Here is an 18,217-nt window from a genome sequence, read left to right on the forward strand (position 1 = left end):
AGGTGTCGTGCTCTTCTTTTTATTGCGAATTTTGATTTTCCTTTACCAAAATGTATCTTATGATGATCTTTCCTGACTTCTTTCCTCACTTCGTCCATTTTGCCTCTTATGAATGATACCAGTTCACTCGGAAAGATGTTATTATTACGTTTAGTAATCATAGCGTGTAGTAGTAGACCATGGTTTAGATCAAAGGAATTGTTCATCTCGTAAAACCTAAAAGAAATAAAAATTCAGAATGGAGGGAGAAGACTAGTTCTTTAGGGTCTGCTAGGGAAAGACCATTCAGATTCCATTCTCGGAAACTACACGAAAACAGAACATCTAATTCTAACAGAAATTCATATTACCTTTAAAAGATTCGAATCTTCCCACACTTAGTTAGCTGTGGTGTCGAAATTGTGATTAACTTCATCTTCAACTTCCATTGGATTATCTATGTAATGTTTAACTCTGTGACCATTAACCTTAAATTCAATCCTGTTTGAATTTATTAACTCTATTGTTCCGTACGGGAAAACTCTTTTGACTATGAATGGTCCAGACCATCTTGATTTCAATTTTCCAGGAAATAGCTTGAATCTTGAATTGAAAAGAAGAACTCTGTCTCATTCCTTAAATTCTTTTGAACTTCTGATTCTTTTATCATGCCATTTTTTCGTTCTTTCCTTATAGATTAACGAATTTTCATATGCTTCAAGTCTTAATTCTTCTAATTCGTTTAGTTGACTTAACCGTAGACGTCCGGCTTCATGCAAATCAAGATTACATGTCTTCAAAGCCCAAAATGCTTTGTGCTTAATTTCTACTGGAAGGTGACATGCTTTTCCGTAAACAAGTTTAAAAGGTGTGGTGCCAATTGGAGTTTTGTAGGCTATTCTAAAAGCCCAGAGTGCATCCTCCAATTTCATGGACCATTCTTTCGGATTTGATCCTACGGTTTTTTCTAGAATACGTTTTAAAGCTCGGTTAGTATTTTCAACTTGTCCACTTGTTTGTGGATGATAAGCAGTGGAGATTTTATGAGTTACTCCATATCTTTTAAGAACTTTCTCAAGTTGATTATTACAAAAATGAGTACCCCGATCACTTATTAAAGCTTTCGGTGTTCCGAACCTTGCAAAAAGACATTTTAAAAAGTTGACTATAACTCGTGCATCGTTAGTTGGGAGAGCTTGTGCTTCCGGTCATTTAGATACATAATCAATGGCAACGAGAATGTAGAGATTATTATGAGATTTTGGAAATGGACCCATAAAGTCAATACCCCAAACGTCAAAAACTTCACATACTTGAATGACATTTTGTGGCATTTCATCATGTTGACTTATTTTTTTGGCCCTTTAACATGCATCACAGGATTTACAAAGAAGGTGTGCGTCTTTGAAAATTGTAGGCCAATAGAATCTAGCGTCGTAGACTTTTCTTGCTGTGAGTTGAGGCCCATAATGCCCTCCTGTTGGTCCTGTGTGACAATGGTTTAAGATTTGACTAGCTTCATCTTCGAATACACATCGGCGTATTATTCCATTGGGACAACTTTTAAACAAATGTGGATCTTCCCAAAAATAGTGTTTTATATCACTAAAGAATTTCTTTCATTTTTGGTACGACAACTCTTTTTCAAGGAATCCACATATTAAGTAGTTTGCATAGTCTGCAAACCATGGAATTTCATTATAATAGATCTTCAAAAGATATTCATCGGGAAAGTTATCTTGTATGGCCAATTCATTTAGAATTTCTAATTCAGGATTTTCAAGACGAGAAAGATGATCAGCTGCGTGATTTTCTGCTCCCTTTTTGTCTCGGATCTCAATATCGAACTCTTGCTTAGGATGTGGTGCCTGTGGAGTAGGAATAGAGTCATCAGAAATTACAGACATTTCAGGTGGTTTATGAAATGTCCCGTTCTTATTGATTAAAAACGTTCCATATTAATTGATTTCGTTGCGAGGTTTTGACCTCTATATGAGACGTTTTTCAAAGACTGCATTCATTTTAAAACAAACCATAACCTTTATTTCATCAATAAAGGTTTAAAAAGCTTTACGTAGATTATCAAATAATGATAATCTAAAATATCCTGTTTACACACGACCATTACATAATGGTTTACAATACAAATATGTTACAACAAAATAAGTTTCTTGAATGCAGTTTTTACACAATATCATACAAGCATGGACTCCAAATCTCGTCCTTATTTAAGTATGCGACAGCGGAAGCTCTTAATAATCACCTGAGAATAAACATGCTTAAAACGTCAACAAAAATGTTGGTGAGTTATAGGTTTAACCTATATGTATCAAATCGTAACAATAGACCACAAGATTTCATATTTCAATACACATCCCATACATAGAGATAAAAATCATTCATATGGCGAACACCTGGTAACCGACATTAACAAGATGCATATATATAAGAATATCCCCATCATTCCGGGACACCCTTCGGATATGATATAAATTTTGAAGTACTAAAGCATCCGGTACTTTGGATGGGGTTTGTTAGGCCCAATAGATCTATCTTTAGGATTCGCATCAATTAGGGTGTCTGTTCCCTAATTCTTAGATTACCAGACTTAATAAAAAGGGGCATATTCGATTTCGATAATTCAACCATAGAATGTAGTTTCACGTACTTGTGTCTATTTTGTAAATCATTTATAAAACCTGCATGTATTCTCATCCCAAAAATATTAGATTTTAAAAGTGGGACTATAACTCACTTTCACAGATTTTTACTTCGTCGGGAAGTAAGACTTGGCCACTGGTTGATTCACGAACCTATAACAATATATACATATATATCAAAGTATGTTCAAAATATATTTACAACACTTTTAATATATTTTGATGTTTTAAGTTTATTAAGTCAGCTGTCCTCGTTAGTAACCTACAACTAGTTGTCCACAGTTAGATGTACAGAAATAAATCGATAAATATTATCTTGAATCAATCCACGACCCAGTGTATACGTATCTCAGTATTTATCACAACTCAAACTATATATATTTTGGAATCAACCTCAACCCTGTATAGCTAACTCCAACATTCACATATAGAGTGTCTATGGTTGTTCCGAAATATATATAGATGTGTCGACATGATAGGTCGAAACATTGTATACGTGTCTATGGTATCTCAAGATTACATAATATACAATACAAGTTGATTAAGTTATGGTTGGAATAGATTTGTTACCAATTTTCACGTAGCTAAAATGAGAAAAATTAACCAATCTTGTTTTACCCATAACTTCTTCATTTTAAATCCGTTTTGAGTGAATCAAATTGCTATGGTTTCATATTGAACTCTATTTTATGAATCTAAACAGAAAAAGTATAGGTTTGTAGTCAGAAAAATAAGTTACAAGTCGTTTTTGTAAAAGTAGTCATTTCAGTCGAAAGAACGACGTCTAGATGACCATTTTAGAAAACATACTTCCACTTTGAGTTTAACCATAATTTTTGGATATAGTTTCATGTTCATAATAAAACTCATTTTCTCAGAATAACAACTTTTAAATCAAAGCTTATCATAGTTTTTAATTAACTAACCCAAAATAGCCCGCGGTGTTACTACGACGGCGTAAATCCGGTTTTACGGTGTTTTTCGTGTTTTCAGGTTTTAAATCATTAAGTTAGCATATAATATAGATATAGAACATGTGTTTAGTTGATTTTAAAAGTCAATTTAGAAGGATTAACTTTTGTTTGCGAACAAGTTTAGAATTAACTAAACTATGTTCTAGTGATTACAAGTTTAAACCTTCGAATAAGATAGCTTTATACGTATGAATCGAATGATGTTATGAACATCATTACTACCTTAATTTCCTTGGATAAACCTACTGGAAAAGATAAAAATGGATCTAGCTTCAACGGATCCTTGGATGGCTCGAAGTTCTTGAAGCAGAATCATGACACGAAAACAAGTTCAAGTAAGATCATCACTTGAAATAAGATTGTTATAGTTATAGAAATTGAACCAAAGTTTGAATATGATTATTACCTTGTATTAGAATGATAACCTACTGTAAGAAACAAAGATTTCTTGAGGTTGGATGATCACCTTACAAGATTGGAAGTGAGCTAGCAAACTTGAAAGTATTCTTGATTTTATGTAACTAGAACTTGTAGAATATATGAAGAACACTTAGAACTTGAAGATAGAACTTGAGAGAGATCAATTAGATGAAGAAAATTGAAGAATGAAAGTGTTTGTAGGTGTTTTTGGTCGTTGGTGTATGGATTAGATATAAAGGATATGTAATTTTGTTTTCATGTAAATAAGTCATGAATGATTACTCATATTTTTGTAATTTTATGAGATATTTCATGCTAGTTGCCAAATGATGGTTCCCACATGTGTTAGGTGACTTACATGGGCTGCTAAGAGCTGATCATTGGAGTGTATATACCAATAGTACATACATCTAAAAGCTGTGTATTGTACGAGTACGAATTCGGGTGCATACGAGTAGAATTGTTGATGAAACTGAACGAGGATGTAATTGTAAACATTTTTGTTAAGTAGAAGTATTTTGATAAGTGTATTGAAGTCTTTCAAAAATGTATAAATACATATTAAAACACTACATGTATATACATTTTAACTGAGTCGTTAAGTCATCGTTAGTCGTTACATGTAAGTGTTGTTTTTAAACCTTTAGGTTAACGATCTTGTTAAATGTTGTTAACCCAATGTTTATAATATCAAATGAGATTTTAAATTATTATATTATCATGATATTATCATGTATGAATATCTCTTAATATGATATATATACATTAAATGTCTTTACAACGATAATCGTTACATATATGTCTCGTTTAAAAATCATTAAGTTAGTAGTCTTGTTTTTACATATGTAGTTCATTGTTAATATACTTAATGATATGTTTACTTATCATAGTATCATGTTAACTATATATATATATCCATATATATGTCATCATATAGTTTTTACAAGTTTTAACGTTCGTGAATCACCGGTCAACTTGGGTGGTCAATTGTCTATATGAAACATATTTCAATTAATCAAGTCTTAACAAGTTTGATTGCTTAACATGTTGGAAACATTTAATCATGTAAATATCAATCTCAATTAATATATATAAACATGGAAAAGTTCGGGTCACTACAGTACCTACCCGTTAAATAAATTTCGTCCCGAAATTTTAAGCTGTTGAAGGTGTTGACGAATCTTCTGGAAATAGATGCGGGTATTTCTTCTTCATCTGATCTTCACGCTCCCAGGTGAACTCGGGTCCTCTACGAGCATTCCATCGAACCTTAACAATTGGTATCTTGTTTTGCTTAAGTCTTTTAACCTCACGATCCATTATTTCGACGGGTTCTTCGATGAATTGGAGTTTTTCGTTGATTTGGATTTCATCTAATGGAATAGTGAGATCTTCTTTAGCAAAACATTTCTTCAAATTCGAGACGTGGAAAGTGTTATGTACAGCCGCGAGTTGTTGAGGTAACTCAAGTCGGTAAGCTACTGGTCCGACACGATCAATAATCTTGAATGGTCCAATATACCTTGGATTTAATTTCCCTCGTTTACCAAATCGAACAACGCCTTTCCAAGGTGCAACTTTAAGCATGACCATCTCTCCAATTTCAAATTCTATATCTTTTCTTTTAATGTCAGCGTAGCTCTTTTGTCGACTTTGGGCGGTTTTCAACCGTTGTTGAATTTGGATGATCTTCTCGGTAGTTTCTTGTATAATCTCCGGATCCGTAATCTGTCTATCCCCCACTTCACTCCAACAAATCGGAGACCTGCACTTTCTACCATAAAGTGCTTCAAACGGCGCCATCTCAATGCTTGAATGGTAGCTGTTGTTGTAGGAAAATTCTGCTAATGGTAGATGTCGATCCCAACTGTTTCCTAAATCAATAACACATGCTCGTAGCATGTCTTCAAGCGTTTGTATCGTCCTTTCGCTCTGCCCATCAGTTTGTGGATGATAGGCAGTACTCATGTCTAGACGAGTTCCTAATGCTTGCTGTAATGTCTGCCAGAATCTTGAAATAAATCTGCCATCCCTATCAGAGATAATAGAGATTGGTATTCCATGTCTGGAGACGACTTCCTTCAAATACAGTCGTGCTAACTTCTCCATCTTGTCATCTTCTCTTATTGGCAGGAAGTGTGCTGATTTGGTGAGACGATCAACTATTACCCAAATAGTATCAAAACCACTTGCAGTCCTTGGCAATTTAGTGATGAAATCCATGGTAATGTTTTCCCATTTCCATTCCGGGATTTCGGGTTGTTGAAGTAGACCTGATGGTTTTTGATGCTCAGCTTTGACCTTAGAACACGTCAAACATTCTCCTACGTATTTAGCAACATCGGCTTTCATACCCGGCCACCAAAAATGTTTCTTGAGATCCTTGTACATCTTCCCCGTTCCAGGATGTATTGAGTATCTGGTTTTATGAGCTTCTCTAAGTACCATTTCTCTCATATCTCCAAATTTTGGTACCCAAATCCTTTCAGCCCTATACCGGGTTCCGTCTTCCCGAATATTAAGATGCTTCTCCGATCCTTTGGGTATTTCATCCTTTAAATTTCCCTCTTTTAAAACTCCTTGTTGCGCCTCCTTTATTTGAGTAGTAAGGTTATTATGAATCATTATATTCATAGATTTTACTCGAATGGGTTCTCTGTCCTTCCTGCTCAAGGCATCGGCTACCACATTTGCCTTCCCCGGGTGGTAACGAATCTCAAAGTCGTAATCATTCAATAATTCAATCCACCTACGCTGCCTCATATTCAGTTGTTTCTGATTAAATATGTGTTGAAGACTTTTGTGGTCGGTATATATAATACTTTTGACCCCATATAAGTAGTGCCTCCAAGTCTTTAATTCAAAAACAACCGCGCCTAATTCCAAATCATGCGTTGTATAATTTTGTTCGTGAATCTTCAATTGTCTAGACGCATAAGCAATCACCTTCGTTCGTTGCATTAATACACAACCGAGACCTTGCTTTGATGCGTCACAATAAATCACAAAATCATCATTCCCTTCAGGCAATGACAATATAGGTGCCGTAGTTAGCTTTTTCTTCAATAACTGAAACGCTTTCTCTTGTTCATCATTCCATTCAAATTTCTTCCCTTTATGCGTTAATGCGGTCAAGGGTTTTGCTATTCTGGAAAAGTCTTGGATGAACCTTCTGTAGTAACCAGCTAGTCCTAAAAACTGGCGTATGTGTTTCGGAGTTTTCGGGGTTTCCCACTTTTCAACAGTTTCTATCTTTGCCAGATCCACCTTAATACCTTCTTTGTTCACTATGTGACCGAGGAATTGAACTTCTTCCAACCAAAATGCACACTTTGAAAACTTATCGTACAATTCTTCCTTCCTCAATACTTCTAACACCTTTCTCAAATGTTCACCGTGTTCTTGGTCATTCTTTGAGTAAATAAGTATGTCATCAATGAAAACAATGACAAACTTGTCAAGGTATGGTCCACACACTCGGTTCATAAGGTCCATGAACACAGCTGGTGCATTAGTTAAACCAAACGGCATGACCATAAACTCGTAATGACCGTAACGTGTTCTGAAAGCAGTCTTTGGAATATCATCTTCTTTCACCCTCATTTGATGATAACCGGAACGTAAGTCAATCTTTGAATAAACAGACGAGCCTTGTAGTTGATCAAATAAGTCGTCGATTCTCGGTAGTGGGTAGCGGTTCTTGATGGTAAGTTTGTTCAACTCTCGGTAGTCGATACACAACCTGAAAGTACCATCTTTCTTCTTGACAAACAAAACAGGAGCTCCCCACGGTGATGTGCTTGGTCGAATGAAACCACGCTCTAAAAGTTCTTGTAATTGGCTTTGCAGTTCTTTCATCTCGCTGGGTGCGAGTCTGTAAGGAGCACGAGCTATTGGTGCAGCTCCTGGTACAAGATCTATTTGAAATTCAACGGATCGATGTGGGGGTAATCCCGGTAATTCTTTCGGAAATACATCGGGAAATTCTTTTGCAATGGGAACATCATTGATGCTCTTTTCTTCAGTTTGTACTTTCTCGACGTGTGCTAGAACAGCATAGCAACCTTTTCTTATTAGTTTTTGTGCCTTCAAATTACTAATAAGATGTAGCTTCGTGTTGTCCTTTTCTCCGTACACCATTAAGGGTTTTCCTTTTTCTCGTATAATGCGAATTGCATTTTTGTAACAAACGATCTCTGCTTTCACTTCTTTCAACCAGTCCATACCGATTATCACATCAAAACTCCCTAACTCTACTGGTATCAAATCAATCTTAAATGTTTCGCTAACCAGTTTAATTTCTCGATTCCGACATATATTATCTGCTGAAATTAATTTACCATTTGCTAATTCGAGTAAAAATTTACTATCCAAAGGCGTCAATGGACAACTTAATTTAGCACAAAAATCTCTACTCATATAGCTTCTATCCGCACCCGAATCAAATAAAACGTAAGCAGATTTATTGTCAATAAGAAACGTACCCGTAACAAGCTCCGGGTCTTCCGGTGCCTCTGCCGCATTAATATTGAAAACTCTTCCGCGGCCTTGTCCATTCGTGTTCTCCTGGTTCGGGCAATTTCTAATAATGTGGCCCGGTTTTCCACATTTATAACAAACTACATTGGCATAACTTGCTCCGACACTACTTGCTCCGCCATTACTCGTTCCGACACCATTTGTTCCTTTCGTTCTATTAACCCCTGGTCCGTAGACATCACACTTCGCCGCGCTATGACCATTTCTTTTACACTTGTTGCAAAATTTGGTGCAGAACCCCGAGTGATACTTTTCACACCTTTGGCATAGCGGCTTCTGATTGTTGTTGTTGTTGCGGTTATTATTGTTGTTAAGATGATTGTTGTGGTTGCTGTTGTTGTTGTTGTTGTTGGGCCGTTTGTTGTAGTTGCGATTGATGTTGCGATTGTTAGGATAGTTGTTGCGATTATTGTTATAATTGCTGTTGTTGTTGTATTGGTGATTCTTATCACCGTTTTCCTCCCACTTTCTTTTGACTTGCTTCACATTGGCCTCTTCAGCCGTCTGTTCTTTAATTCTTTCTTCAATCTGGTTCACTAGTTTGTGAGCCATTCTACATGCCTGTTGTATGGAGGCGGGCTCGTGTGAACTTATATCTTCTTGGATTCTTTCCGGTAATCCTTTCACAAACGCGTCGATCTTCTCTTCCTCATCTTCGAATGCTCCCGGACACAATAGGCACAATTCTGTGAATCGTCTTTCGTACGTAGTAATATCAAATCCTTGGGTTCGTAACCCTCTAAGTTCTGTCTTGAGCTTATTGACCTCAGTTCTGGGACGGTACTTCTCGTTCATCAAGTGCTTGAATGCTGACCACGGTAGTGCGTACGCATCGTCTTGTCCCACTTGCTCTAGATAGGTATTCCACCATGTTAACGCAGAACCTGTGAAGGTATGCGTAGCGTACTTCACTTTGTCCTCTTCAGTACACTTACTTATGGCAAACACCGATTCAACCTTCTCGGTCCACCGTTTCAATCCGATCGGTCCTTCGGTTCCATCAAATTCCAAAGGTTTGCAGGCAGTGAATTCTTTGTAGGTGCATCCTACACGATTTCCTGTACTGCTAGATCCAAGGTTATTGTTGGTATGTAGCGCAGCCTGTACTGCGGCTATGTTTGAAGCTAGAAAAGTACGGAATTCCTCTTCATTCATATTCACGGTGTGTCGAGTAGTCGGTGCCATTTCCTTCAAAATAGTCAAATGGAACAAGTTAATCATACAGAATATTAAGAGTAGTTAATAGTATTTCGTAGCATAATATGAACTCATTTATAAAAGCTTTTTCTTCATATTAGCGTTTTATAAGTTTAAATTCGGGTAGTACCTACCCGTTAAGTTCATACTTAGTAGCTAATATACAATTCAACTACTACAATTCTATATGAAAAAACTGATTATAATAATATTTCGCGTTCAAACTTTTATACAATATTTTACAAACTTACAATACCGCTTATTTTACATAAAGCATGAAATATAGCACACAATAACTTTAATACAAGATAGTTGTGAAGATAATTCTAGCTAGTACACAAGTCGTTCAGCAAAGGCAATAAAGACACGTAATTCATACGTCCAGAAACAAGTCATGCATTCTGGTTTTACTAGGACTACTCCCCATCCTTGGTCTTGTGCAACATAACCGTTATAGCCGTTCATAAGACAGCGTGTTGTAACGTCGTCAAAGGGACGAGGGTTACGTAATGTCCAACAGTCCCGTAACAATCTAAAAACCTCATTTCTTACCCCAATTACCGACTCCGTCACTTGTGGGAACGTTTTGTTTAATAGCTGTAGCCCGATGTTCTTTTTCTCACTTTGGTGAGAAGCGAACATTACTAACCCATAAGCATAGCATGCTTCTTTATGTTGCATGTTAGCCGCTTTTTCTAAATCATGAAGTCCTATATTCGGATACATTGAGTCAAAATAATTTCTTAACCCGTTGCGTAAAATAGCATTTGGGTTCCCCGCAATATATGCGTCAAAGTAAACACATCGTAACTTATGGGTTTCCCAATGTGATATCCCCCATCTTTCAAACGAAAGGCTCTTATAAACCAAGACATTCTTGGAACGTTCTTCGAATGTCTTACAAACTGATCTCGCCTTAAATAGTTGTGCCGAGGAATTCTGACCGACTCTAGACAAGATTTCATCAATCATGTCTCCGGGTAGGTCTCTTAAAATATTGGGTTGTCTTTCCATTTTGCGTTTTTATACTGTAAAATAGACAAGAGTTAGATTCATAAAAAAAAAATACTTATTAATACAAGCAATTTTTACATATATCATAAAGCATAAGCACACTATATTACATATATTACACCACATGAATACAACTATCTTATTCCGACTCGCTTGTTTCTTCTTCTTCTTCGGTTTTGGTTCGTTTTCCCAAGTTTCTAGGGATATATGATTTTCCCCTAATACGAGCCGTCGTTATCCACATTGGTTTAGAAAAACCTGGTGGTTTAGAGGTTCCCGGGTCATTGTTACAACTTAAGGACTTCGGGGGTTGACGATACATATAAAGTTCATCGGGGTTGGAATTAGATTTCTCTATTTTTATGCCCTTTCCCTTATTATTTTCTTTTGCCTTTTTAAATTCAGTTGGGGTAATTTCTATAACATCATCGGAATTCTCGTCGGAATCCGATTCATCGGAGAATTGGTAATCCTCCCAATATTTTGCTTCCTTGGCGGAAACACCATTGACCATAATTAACCTTGGTCGGTTGGTTGAGGATTTTCTTTTACTTAACCGTTTTATTATTTCCCCCACCGGTTCTATTTCTTCATCCGGTTCCGATTCTTCTTCCGGTTCCGATTCTTCTTCCGGTTCAGACTCTTCTTCCGGTTCCTCTTCGGGAACTTGTGAATCAGTCCACGAATCATTCCAATTTACATTTGACTCTTCATTATTATTAGGTGAGTCAATGGGACTTGTTCTAGAGGTAGACATCTATCACATAATATCAAACGCGTTAAGAGATTAATATATCACATAATATTCACATGTTAAAAATATATAGTTTCCAACAAAATTTGTTAAGCAATCATTTTTCAAGTAAACACGGTCGAAGTCCAGACTCACTAATGCATCCTAACAAACTCGATAAGACACACTAATGCAAAATTCTGGTTCTCTAAGACCAACGCTCGGATACCAACTGAAATGTCCCGTTCTTATTGATTAAAAACGTTCCATATTAATTGATTTCGTTGCGAGGTTTTGACCTCTATATGAGACGTTTTTCAAAGACTGCATTCATTTTTAAACAAACCATAACCTTTATTTCATCAATAAAGGTTTAAAAAGCTTTACGTAGATTATCAAATAATGATAATCTAAAATATCATGTTTACACACGACCATTACATAATGGTTTACAATACAAATATGTTACAACAAAATAAGTTTCTTGAATGCAGTTTTTACACAATATCATACAAGCATGGACTCCAAATCTCGTCCTTATTTAAGTATGCGACAGCGGAAGCTCTTAATAATCACCTGAGAATAAACATGCTTAAAACGTCAACAAAAATGTTGGTGAGTTATAGGTTTAACCTATATGTATCAAATCGTAACAATAGACCACAAGATTTCATATTTCAATACACATCCCATACATAGAGATAAAAATCATTCATATGGTGAACACCTGGTAACCGACATTAACAAGATGCATATATATAAGAATATCCCCATCATTCCGGGACACCCTTCGGATATGATATAAATTTCGAAGTACTAAAGCATCCGGTACTTTGGATGGGGTTTGTTAGGCCCAATAGATCTATCTTTAGGATTCGCGTCAATTAGGGTGTCTGTTCCCTAATTCTTAGATTACCAGACTTAATAAAAAGGGGCATATTCGATTTCGATAATTCAACCATAGAATGTAGTTTCACGTACTTGTGTCTATTTTGTAAATCATTTATAAAACCTGCATGTATTCTCATCCCAAAAATATTAGATTTTAAAAGTGGGACTATAACTCACTTTCACAGATTTTTACTTCGTCGGGAAGTAAGACTTGGCCACTGGTTGATTCACGAACCTATAACAATATATACATATATATCAAAGTATGTTCAAAATATATTTACAACACTTTTAATATATTTTGATGTTTTAAGTTTATTAAGTCAGCTGTCCTCGTTAGTAACCTACAACTAGTTGTCCACAGTTAGATGTACAGAAATAAATCGATAAATATTATCTTGAATCAATCCACGACCCAGTGTATACGTATCTCAGTATTGATCACAACTCAAACTATATATATTTTGGAATCAACCTCAACCCTGTATAGCTAACTCCAACATTCACATATAGAGTGTCTATGGTTGTTCCGAAATATATATAGATGTGTCGACATGATAGGTCGAAACATTGTATACGTGTCTATGGTATCTCAAGATTACATAATATACAATACAAGTTGATTAAGTTATGGTTGGAATAGATTTGTTACCAATTTTCACGTAGCTAAAATGAGAAAAATTAACCAATCTTGTTTTACCCATAACTTCTTCATTTTAAATCCGTTTTGAGTGAATCAAATTGATATGGTTTCATATTGAACTCTATTTTATAGTCGGAAAAATAAGTTACAAGTCGTTTTTGTAAAAGTAGTCATTTCAGTCGAAAGAACGACGTCTAGATGACCATTTTAGAAAACATACTTCCACTTTGAATTTAACCATAATTTTTGGATATAGTTTCATGTTCATAATAAAACTCATTTTCTCAGAATAAAAACTTTTAAATCAAAGCTTATCATAGTTTTTAATTAACTAACCCAAAACAGCCCGCGGTGTTACTACGACGGCGTAAATCCGGTTTTACGGTGTTTTTCGTGTTTTCAGGTTTTAAATCATTAAGTTAGCATATCATATAGATATAGAACATGTGTTTAGTTGATTTTAAAAGTCAAGTTAGAAGGATTAACTTTTGTTTGCGAACAAGTTTAGAATTAACTAAACTATGTTCTAGTGATTACAAGTTTAAACCTTCGAATAAGATAGCTTTATACGTATGAATCGAATGATGTTATGAACATCATTACTACCTTAATTTCCTTGGATAAACCTACTGGAAAAGATAAAAATGGATCTAGCTTCAACGGATCCTTGGATGGCTCGAAGTTCTTGAAGCAGAATCATGACACGAAAACAAGTTCAAGTAAGATCATCACTTGAAATAAGATTGTTATAGTTATAGAAATTGAACCAAAGTTTGAATATGATTATTACCTTGTATTAGAATGATAACCTACTGTAAGAAACAAAGATTTCTTGAGGTTGGATGATCACCTTACAAGATTGGAAGTGAGCTAGCAAACTTGAAAGTATTCTTGATTTTATGTAACTAGAACTTGTAGAATATATGAAGAACACTTAGAACTTGAAGATAGAACTTGAGAGAGATCAATTAGATGAAGAAAATTGAAGAATGAAAGTGTTTGTAGGTGTTTTTGGTCGTTGGTGTATGGATTAGATATAAAGGATATGTAATTTTGTTTTCATGTAAATAAGTCATGAATGATTACTCATATTTTTGTAATTTTATGAGATATTTCATGCTAGTTGCCAAATGATGGTTCCCACATGTGTTAGGTGACTTACATGGGCTGCTAAGAGCTGATCATTGGAGTGTATATACCAATAGTACATATATCTAAAAGCTGTGTATTGTACGAGTACGAATACGGGTGCATACGAGTAGAATTGTTGATGAAACTGAACGAGGATGTAATTGTAAGCATTTTTGTTAAGTAGAAGTATTTTGATAAGTGTATTGAAGTCTTTCAAAAATGTATAAATACATATTAAAACACTACATGTATATACATTTTAACTGAGTCGTTAAGTCATCGTTAGTCGTTACATGTAAGTGTTGTTTTTAAACTTTTAGGTTAACGATCTTGTTAAATGTTGTTAACCCAATGTTTATAATATCAAATGAGATTTTAAATTATTATATTATCATGACATTATCATGTATGAATATCTCTTAATATGATATATATACATTAAATGTCTTTACAACGATAATCGTTACATATATGTCTCGTTTAAAAATCATTAAGTTAGTAGTCTTGTTTTTACATATGTAGTTCATTGTTAATATACTTAATGATATGTTTACTTATCATAGTATCATGTTAACTATATATATATCCATATATATGTCATCATATAGTTTTTACAAGTTTTAACGTTCGTGAATCACCGGTCAACTTGGGTGGTCAATTGTCTATATGAAACATATTTCAATTAATCAAGTCTTAACAAGTTTGATTGCTTAACATGTTGGAAACATTTAATCATGTAAATATCAATCTAAATTAATATATATAAACATGGAAAAGTTCGGGTCACTACAGTTTAAGTGTAATACCACTTCTTGTGGTAATGGCTTTAGCTGTTTCATTATGGGGGTTAGCATTTGTATCACTAGGTAGACTCCCCAGTTTTCTTTCACCTATCAACCTTGCTAGGTTGCTTACTTCTTGTTCCAGATTTTGAATAGAAGCCTTTTGATTTCTAAATGCTTGAGCATTTTGTTCATTGGTTTGTTTCTGAGATGTGAAAAACTACGTTTGAGATTCAACTAGCTTTGACATCATATCTTTTAAATTTGGCTTTTTATCATCGGTTTGTGGTGGTTTAATTGAAAAAATAGGTCTTTGCTGAATGTAAGTATTATTAGATACTTGTTGATTGCTAGGACCTTGTTGGTTGTTGTATGGAACATTTCGGTTATAATTCTAATTTTGATTGTAATTTGGTCTTGGCGGTTGATAATTATTTTTATAATTATTTCCAGGCCTTTGATTTATGTATGAAACATTCTCTCTTTGTTCCATTGTTTGTTCAATACTGAGACAATCTTTTGTCAAATGTGGTCCTCCACACTGCTCACAACTAATTTGTATTGCATGAATATCCTTAGTCATCTTTTCCATTCGTCTCTTGAAAGCATCTAACTTTGCGGAAATGGAATCAAAGTCATGGCTAGAATCGGCTCTAGCCGCTTTAGATGATCTAACGATGTCTTTTTCTTGGTGCCACTCATGTGAGTGGGAGGCTGTGTTATCAATAATTTTGTAAGCTTCAATTGCGATTTTCTTCATAATGGAACCACCAGCTGCTATGTCGATGTCTTTTCGTGTAGTAATGTCGCATCCTTGATAGAATATTTGTACTATTTGATAAGTGTCTAAACCGTGTTGAGGACATCCTCTCAACAATTTTCTGAATCTTGTCCACGCCTCATATAAAGTTTCATTTGGCTTTTGTGTGAACGTAACAATTTTTCCTTGAAGTCTCACGGCTTTAGATTCCGGAAAGAATTGTTTAAGAAATTTTTCAACTAAGACATCCCATGTATCAATCGCTCCTTCAGGTAACGATTCTAACCAATCTTTGGCTTCTCCCTTTAAAGTCCAGGGAAATAACATAAGATAGATCTGTTCATCCTCAATTTCTCTGATTTTGAATAGAGTACAGATCCTATTAAAGGTACGAAGATGTTCGTTTAGATCTTCCTTCAGCGCACCACTAAATTGGCATTGATTAGTTACCATGTGTAGGATTTGTCCTTTGATTTCATAATCTGGCGCATTAATGTCTAGTTAAGTAATTGCGTGACCTTGGCCAGTGTTTTTAGCTCTCATTCGATCTTCCATACTTAGAGGTTTCGGATTTTCCATGATTGAATTTGTTGAATCTGAATCACTAGAGGATTCTGATTTAATGGTTTCTTCCTCAACAATCTCTGGTTGTATGATTTGTGGTTCAGGAGGAATGATTAGTGGCTCAGGATCTCTGAATTGTCCCTGAATATCCTCCAGGTTCTCAATTGTGAGGTCAGGTTCAAAAAATGGATTATCGAAAATTTGAATTGGAGTACTTGGTTGATTTAATGATTCTAAAGAAAAATCAACGGCGACAATATTGGCTAGATGTCTTGATCTAGTTACAGGTGGTGAACGTATGAAAGGTGGTGAACGTTTTGCTCGGTGCATTCACTGAATATCCTATTAGTTATAAAGATAAAAATTATATAAGTTATCAAATTAATAAACTTTTCTGCTTTTGCCCACGTTTCGAATAGCCAAAAGATGTAGCAGGGAGCCAGGATCCTTTAAGTCGGAAAATCCACAACTCAGCCACTAACAAATCCAACTATTACTACGAATCAGAAAGTTCTGGATGTCTATCAATTTATCCACTTAAAATAATTTTTCATCGAAATTTTGAAGATAAAATCTATGTCCTAAAAACTAGAGCGTAGAAATGAGAAAGAAAAAGAGTGTGTCGAAAAACGTCGAAAAATAAAAAGTCGAAAAACTATAATAAGAAAGTAGAGCGTCGAAACTTAAAAGTCAACAAACTAAATACTTAAAACTTGCGTCTAAAGGAATTAAAGCTTAAAAGGAATTCTATATTCAAAACGGCAATAACTTAATAGGCACTAAAATCTATAAAATATTAAAGCGATAAGCGACGTCGTAAAATTCTAAAGCGCTTAAATCTTAATCTAAAGAAAAAGCACTTAAGGGATTTTACGGCAAAGCCTAAAAATCTAGAAATATAAAAAAAAATAACTACGGCAAAAACTAGAACTTAAAACTAGTTACAAATGAAAAATATACAAATTACAAATTAAACTAATAAAAAGGTACAAAATATAAAAATAAAACTTAAAGTTATAAAAATACAATTTTTATAAAAATATTATTTTTATCTTATTATTTTATAAAAGTATTAATTTTATAATTAATAAAACTAAATAAAACTTAGAAATACAAATTTAATTATAACTAAAATTAATTAGTATTTTAATTATACCCTAATTAGGTTAATCAATAATAATAAAAATTAATAAAACCCTAAACTGTAATTAATGCGCGTACCAGGTTTAGCCTGTCAGAGCAGCTCCGCGAGTGTGGATGTCTGCTGCCCAAAAAGCTCCGCGAGTGCGGAGTATGCAGGTTCAAAGGATTGCAGGCTCTAAAATCGCAGGTTCAGCATTTTTAATATATTTTTTTTATATGTATTTAGTTTTCTGATTTTAATCTTATAAAAATAAAACTTATAAAAAAATACTTATTAGTTTTTATAACTTTTAACAAAAGTAATAAAAAAAATGTAAACTTTTTAACTTAAAAATATAGATATTTATTTTTCTTTTCTTTTTATATTTTCTGTATTTTTAATATTTAAAACTTATAAACATATATTTTTACAAAAATAACTTAAAAACTAATTTTTTTTATAGCGTTTTGCTTCGGTGTTGATGAAGTCCCCGGCAGTGGCGCCAAAAATACTTGATGTGTGCGAGGTGTAGTACGAAATAGATTATATTTTACTACGAAATACTATTAAATACGATACAATTTACACAAGTTATTTATTTATTTATTTGAATGGATATACCTAAACCTTGCTACAACACTTATAGACAGTGTACCTAATCATAGAGTAGTGTAGTTTTTAGTAAGTCCGGTTCATTCCACAGGGAGCTAGGCAGCTAGCTGAGTTTAACGCTATATATATTTTAAACTATATTTGTATAAATAAATATATATATATATATATATATATATATATATATAAGTAATA

General features: G+C 34.3%; 1 protein-coding gene and 1 non-coding gene across 2 annotated transcripts in view; one reads left to right on the top strand and one right to left on the bottom strand.

Annotated features, from left to right (window-relative positions):
* The window catches only part of LOC139850147 (uncharacterized), a 115,038-nt gene that overhangs the window by 71,532 nt on the left and 25,289 nt on the right, over positions 1-18,217 (bottom strand). The window lies entirely within an intron of this gene.
* Positions 15,812-15,918, top strand: LOC139850770 (small nucleolar RNA R71). Its single transcript, XR_011760151.1, has one exon. It is a non-coding gene; the product is annotated as a small nucleolar RNA R71 (small nucleolar RNA).

This window comes from Rutidosis leptorrhynchoides, chromosome 5 (assembly GCF_046630445.1).
Source record: "Rutidosis leptorrhynchoides isolate AG116_Rl617_1_P2 chromosome 5, CSIRO_AGI_Rlap_v1, whole genome shotgun sequence".
Classification (NCBI taxonomy): domain Eukaryota; kingdom Viridiplantae; phylum Streptophyta; class Magnoliopsida; order Asterales; family Asteraceae; genus Rutidosis; species Rutidosis leptorrhynchoides.